The sequence below is a fragment of the Galeopterus variegatus genome, unplaced genomic scaffold (genome assembly GCF_000696425.1).
Source record: "Galeopterus variegatus unplaced genomic scaffold, G_variegatus-3.0.2 Scaffold9650, whole genome shotgun sequence".
Lineage (NCBI taxonomy): Eukaryota > Metazoa > Chordata > Mammalia > Dermoptera > Cynocephalidae > Galeopterus > Galeopterus variegatus.
The window spans coordinates 34,981-41,976 of record NW_007735761.1 but is presented as its reverse complement, the minus strand read 5'-3'; positions in this window follow the sequence as shown (position 1 = coordinate 41,976).

The window sequence follows — 6,996 nt, the reverse complement described above, 5'->3', positions numbered from 1 at the left end:
GAATTATTATTATTATTATTATTATTATTTTTTGTTTTTTAGTTTTCAGAAGTTTAATTATGATGTGTATTGGTTGAATTTTTAAAAGATGTACCCTATATGGAGTTCACTCGGCTTCTTGAATCTCTAGTTTTATGACTTTCACTGAATTTGGGGATTTTTGAATACTTTTTCAACCCTGCATTCTTGCTCCTCGTCTTTTTGGACTCTGCTTACACAAATGTTAGGTCCCTGAGTCATTGCTCATTTTTTTTCCAGTCTGTTTTCTCTCTGTTGTTCAGACTGAATGAATTCTATTTCATTGATTCTATCTTTTGTCATCTCCACTGTAATAATGAGCTCATCCAATGAGTTTTTTAATTTTAGCTATTTTACTTTTCACCTATATAATTTTAATTTGGTTATTTTATAACTTCTATTTTATTTTGCTGAGATTTTATTTTTTAAATTTGTTTAGAATAAATTTGTAATTACTTATAAAGCAATTTACAATGGCATCTTTAATCTTTGTCAGATAGGTTTAACATCTGATTTATCTCAGTATTGTATCAGTTGATTTTCTTTAAGTTGTGTATTACCTGGTTTTTGGTGTGACAAGTGATTTGTTTTTTTACTGTATTTTAGAAATTTTCCTATTGTGTTAGAAAAGTCTTGATCCTACTTAATTCTATTTTATGGGCAATTGCCGTGCTTTGGTTAGCGTTCAGGTTCTGGTCTACTTTTGTGGGCTGTAATTCCAAAGACAACATGGTTTGCTGAGCCCTTGCAATATTCCTGTTTGTTTCATTTTCTGGCTCCACTTGAGCTCCTGTAAAGTCCATGATGGTCCTGCCTGAGGGAAGAAAAGGTGCTTCCCTGGGCCTCCCCATGTTGTTAGAAGCGGGTGGGGCATGCTGGACCTGCAGGATGGAGAATGTTTCCCTTGGCTTTTCCTTCAGCCACCCAGTGTTAGCTGGCTTCCCACTCTATTTTCAGTGCTGCTAGGACAGGAAGCTTCCCTTAGGCCAGTTTCTGCCATCAGGGAGAGGGCAGGAGCTATGGAGTCTATAACACTCTCTGGCCCACATGGAGGTTTGGGAGACACTGGGCCTGCTGGTGCCACTGGTGAGGTGAGGGGATCTCCAACTGATACCTGCTGTGGGGCACAGGTTGGGTCCCTCTGCCTGGGCTCCACTGTTGCCCTTGCCAACAGGACATTCTCCCTAATGCCTTTGACCAGAGAGCACAGGATTTTCTTGTCTTTATTCTTTTTTGGTCTATGCCTGTTGGCAGTTCTGTGTTGCAGGCCTCTTCAGTCTGGGGGTATATGGAAGACAAAAAAAAGAAAACTCAGGGAACTCACATGGCGTTGTCTTTTAAGACCTGAGGTCCCTGTCCTGTCCATGTTCTTTCCATGTTTCAGAATCCTTTCATGGCTACTTGTTGAATTATCTCCAGAGTATTTAGTTGTGTTTAGGTGGGAGGAGCAGGAAAAGTGGGATTATACCATCTTGTCCCAGAAATAGTATGTAATATTACTCTTATTAAGTTGTCTCATACTTCTTAATGTAATCTTCTTATTGAAGTACAACATATATCTAGAAAAGTGCCAGATCTTATCAATATATCTTAGTGAATTTTCCCAAACTGAACACACTCTGTAATCAGCACTCAGATCAAGAATATAAGTTGCCAGTATCCCAGAAATTCCCTTGTGTCCCTTTCAGTCACTATTCCTATTTCCCACAGATAACTAAGATCCTCTTCCTAACGCTACAGATCAGTTTTGTCTTTTTTTTAGCTGTATATGGATGGATTCATATGATGTGTAATAATTTTCCCTGCCTTCTTTCAGTCAACATTGTGAGATTCCTCCATATGGGTGTATAGAGCACTAGTTCATCCTCGTTGCTGTGTAATATCCTGTTGTATGAATAAAATACAATTTGTTTATTCATCTTACTGTTAATGGACATTTAGGTTGTTTCTCTTCTACATTTTAAAGATTTTTCATCTTATCTATTTGTCTAGCATAATGTTTAGAATATATAGATAAAAGCCTACTATATCTTTGCAATAGGCTGAATAATTGCCCTCTAAAGATGTCTATGACCTAATCACTGAGGACTGTGAATGTGTTACCTTACTGGCAAAAGGGACTTTGCAGATGTAACTAAGTTAAGAATCTTGAGATGGGGAAACTATCCTGAATTATCTGGGTAAACTCAGTGCAACCACGAGGGTCCTTATAAGACGGAGGCAGGAAGACCAGAAGAAAAGAGGATGATGTGGTGATAAAAGCAGAAGAAAGAGATTTGGAAATGATTTGTTGCTGGCTTTGAAGATGGAGGAAAGGGCCAAAGCCTCGGAATGCAGGTGGCCTTTAGAAGCTAAAAAAGGCAGTAAAACAGGATCTCACCAGAACCTCTGGAGGGAGCACAGCCCTGCAATAAATTTCAAACTTCTGACCTTCAAATCCGTAAGCTAATAAATTTGTATCATTTTAAGCTACTGTTTGTTGTAATTAGTAATAGCAGCAACAGGGGACTAATACAGATATAAACCTGTTAATAAGTTTTGCCTTTATCATTAAATCAGGTTCACTTTGCTCTCTTAAATTTCACCATTTCTGATGTTAATATTGAGATTCGGGGTTCCCAAGACCACCCTCAAACACAAAGATTTGCTGGAATAATTCACAGGACTCAGAAAATCTATTATATCCATGGTTATGGCTTGGTGAAAGGATACAGATTAAAATTAACAAAGAAAAAAGGAGCATGGCATGCAGTCCAGGAGAAACCAGGTGCAAGCTTCCAGGTGTTCTCTCCCAATGGAGTCATGTGGATGCACTCAGTTCTCCCAGCAGCAACACGAAAGCATTGTCAACCAGGGAAGCTCGTGTGAGCCTTGGTGCTCAGGGTTTTTATCAGGGTCAGTCATATAGGTATGAAGCATATGCGTGACTGACTCTGACTACTCAGACTCGAGCTCCCTCAGAGTAAAAACAGGCAAGCACCATAAATCACATGTAGCAGAAATCATCTGACCATACTGGCCTCAGGTATACAAAGCTAGATAGTCACTGTAAATCACATTGTTAGCATAAATTATGTAAGCAATCTGATACAGCATAGCTCGAGTCCTCAAGCATACAAAAACATTCATCAGGCAGAATGTTCTAGGGTCTCAGAGCTCATCTCCCAGGAACTAGTTAAGGGTAAATCTTGAAGAAAAAACTTTCTCATGAATGTGCAGGGTTTGAGCAACACAAGTTAACCCTTCTCTAAATAAATATTGCCACATGTTTTTTGCTTGCTTGTCTGCATTTGTAACATTATCTATCTCTGGGTACTTTCCTTTACTCTCAACATTTGTTTACTCCTTTGTTTTTTTGTTTTTTTTTTTTGTCTTTTTCCATGTCCGGCAACGGGATCGCAACCCTCGGTGTTGCTCCCGCGCCTCGCTCAGCCAGTGAGCGGGAACCGGTCTGTATGTGGGATCCGAACCCTTGGGTGGGAGCGCCGCCACGCTTCCCAAGCGGCGCACTATCCAGTGCGCCACCGGGCCGGCCCCAAGTTTACTCCTTTGTTGATGGAGTGTTCTGTAAGCAGCATATGGCTGTGTATTGTTTTTAATTCAGTTTGGCAAATTGTCTTTCATTTGGATCATTCACTTTATTTACATTTGGTCAAACAACTTACATATTTTATTTTAGTGCTTTTATGTAAGTTTATGCTTATTGTTTTACTTATTCTGTTTACTGTTTCTCCTCTTCCTCATTTTTTGCTACTACGAGCTGTTGGATATACATTTCCTTTTTCCTCTTTGATAACTTGTGCATTCTGATGTATATTTCCATTCTATCAGTGTTACCTTTACCTCTTCTAATATTTATAATTAGTTATATTTCCTTGCTGTACAGTAATTCCCCCTTATCCATGGGGATACATTCCAAGATTCCCAAAGGATGCCTGAAACTGCAGATAGTACCAAACCTGACTGTCATCAACCAGAACATGTTTCTGTGCATCTCTTCCACCCACAAAGTTAATGCCTTTCCCATCTTAACTAAGCACTTATCAAACACTGTACCGCAACTTTGGCAATTTGAGATGCAACAGCAAAACTAGACAAATTTCTTTTTCCTTTTTCACAATTTCACAGATAGACGATTCATTCTTACCACAGATCTTAGCAGCCCCAGCATATGATTTCTTTTCTTATTAAGTCAAGAACTTTCACTTTTTCACTTATAGGAAGCACATTGCAGCTTCTCTTTGGCATATCTAAATAGCCAGCACCACTACTCTTGCACTTTGGAGCCATTATAAAGTAAAGGTTCCTTGAACCCAAGCACTGCCATACAGTGACAGTGGCTCTAATAATCAGAAGGGTTATTTAGTGACTCGTGGGTGGGTGGCTTCTACAGCATCGATGCCCTGAACAAAGGGAAGATTCATGTCCAGATGGGATGAAGCTGGGTGGCACATTTCATCATACTTCTCAGAATGGCATGCAATTTAAAACTTATAAATTGTTTTATTTCTGAAATTTTCCACTTGACCATGGGTAACTAAAACCGTGAAAAGCAACACAGTGGATAAGGGGGGACTACTGTATATGAAAATAACATACCAGCTGTTCCCTCTTCAAGAACTTCATTTCCTTCCTACTGCCAGCCCCAGGCATGAGACTGACACAATACACTCCCTTCCTCTCTCCCCACAAGCCCAGGAAAGATGTTTAGAATGCTTCAAGTTTCCCCTGCTTCCCTGATGCCTAAGGATTAGATTTTTCTGAAATCATTTAGTAATTCTAAGTGATTTCAGAATATGATTGGAATTTCCCAGGAATATGCGTTTTCTCTTTTAAGAATTCTTCTGCGTAGGGCCTGCATCATAAATTCCCCAGCAGACACACATGCATATCCCCACCCCACGCCCCGACATTTACTGATCACCACTGTTTCTCCTGTCCTCAGAGGTTGTTGTCTGTGTGGTGTTTTTTCTCTTTTAAGAATTCTTCTGCGTAGGGCCTGCATCATAAATTCCCCAGCAGACACACAAGCATATCCCCACCCCACTCCCCGACATTTACTGATCACCACTGTTTCTCCTGTCCTCAGAGGTTGTCGTCTGTGTGGTGTCTCCTTCTCAGATGGGTACGTGCGTGATGACATCTCCTCCTCCCTGCACGCCTCCAAATACCACTCTTTCACTCTGATGGGTGCTGGAGCCCTGGCTGGGTGTAGGATTCCTGGCATGTGGTTCTCTCTCAGTGATTTGTGGATGGTCCTCCATGGTCTTCCAGCTGCCAAAAGTGCATATAAAAAGCCTGGTGCCAGCTTGATTTTTTCCCTTTTTACATAATTTGATTTTCTTGTCTGAAAGTTTGTAAGATGTCCTCTTTGTGGAGCTCAGGAGTTCTACAGTGATATGCTTGGGCAGGGATCTGAGCGGTGTTCCCTCCTGTGGCTCATGGAGTCTTCTCATTCCTCATGCTCAAGGGTTTTCGTGGCTTGGGGAAGTGACTCTGCTGTCTGGCTGTGGTCTCTCTCCCATCTGCTGCTTTTCTCCTTCAGAACCTCCTATCATCTGCATGTGAGTTGGCCTGAACTGACTTCCAGGTCTTTCTGTGTCCCTCATGACTTCTATCTTCTGCATTTTGGTTCCATTGTTTGACCTGTTTCTTCCATTTGATTTTCCATAGTACCCAGCTCACTTGCTCTAGGTCTCAACAGTTGCTACAACAGTCACTCCAAATTGTCTACTGAACTTTTCACTTGAAAAACTTCTTTAAAAATTCTAAGGTATCTTTTGTGTGCTGTTTTTGAAAACCCTGAAGTGCTCTTATTTCTTTTTGGTCCAAGCGGTAGCATAGTGTAGTGGCTGAGTGTGCGTTTTGGAGCCACAAAGCCTAGCTCGGCCTCTTCCCAGCTGTGTAATCCTTGGCAAGTTACTTAGGCTCCCTCTACCTCCATTTCCCTAACTGTAAAATGGGGGTGATAACAGTGGGTTATGCCCAAACTAAATTCTTTATCCTCTCAATTTTGTGCATCTTCCTCTCTGGTCAGAAGTTCTGTCTTTCCAGCTGACTTTCTTGGCCATTGCAATCCTGACCCTCCTTTGAGCCCACTTGCCCTCGCTCCCATTCTTCCACCTCTCCTGGCACATGCCTTCAATTCCCTGGCCCCATTTCACTTTTTACTTACTGTACAAAACTGTAACTGGCTGTAAAAAAACTTTCATCCCATGGACCTGTGCATTTGACCATGGGTGCAGAAGATCACATACTTGAGCTGATTGCTATCACTTTAGATTCTACCCACACCTCTGTAGACCTGTATTGGCACCTACCATTTGCAGTGCATTTTCCTTTGCTCCCCCACCCTCCATCCCTACACCTCGCTCCTCAATTTGGTGAATCATCTGCAGCAGGGAAGTTTCCACTTCAGTTGAAACTGGTGAATTGAATACTGCACTTTGTAATAGAATTCACTTCTGGAGCTCTTCTAGCCTCTCATACAATGTCCCCTCCAAATTCATACTTTGAAACCTAACCCCTAATGTGATGGTACTAGGAGGTGGGGCCTCTGGGAGGTGACTAGGTCACGGGAGTAGAGCCCTCATGAATGGCATTAGTGCCCTTCTAAAAGAGGCCCCAGAGAGCTCGTTCACCCCTCCTGCAATGTTATGACAGGATCAGAAGCAGGAAACAGCCTCACCAGACTCCCAATCTGCCTGCACCTTGATCTTGGTCTTCCCAGCTTCCAGAACTGTGAGAAATCAATTCCTGCTGTTTAGAAGCCACCCAGTCTGTTTTGTGATAGTAGCCTGAACTGCCTAAAACATCATCAAACACGGAAAGAGCCTGAGATGAGCAAAGTGCTTAGCCCACCTGGGTGCTCGATTAGTTGATTTGGACAGGAAAACACGTTTTGAAAACTACTGTGCAAGATGATATTCTTGATGAGATCACTCCTGGGCACCTGCTCTAGGCTTCGAGGTGATCCAT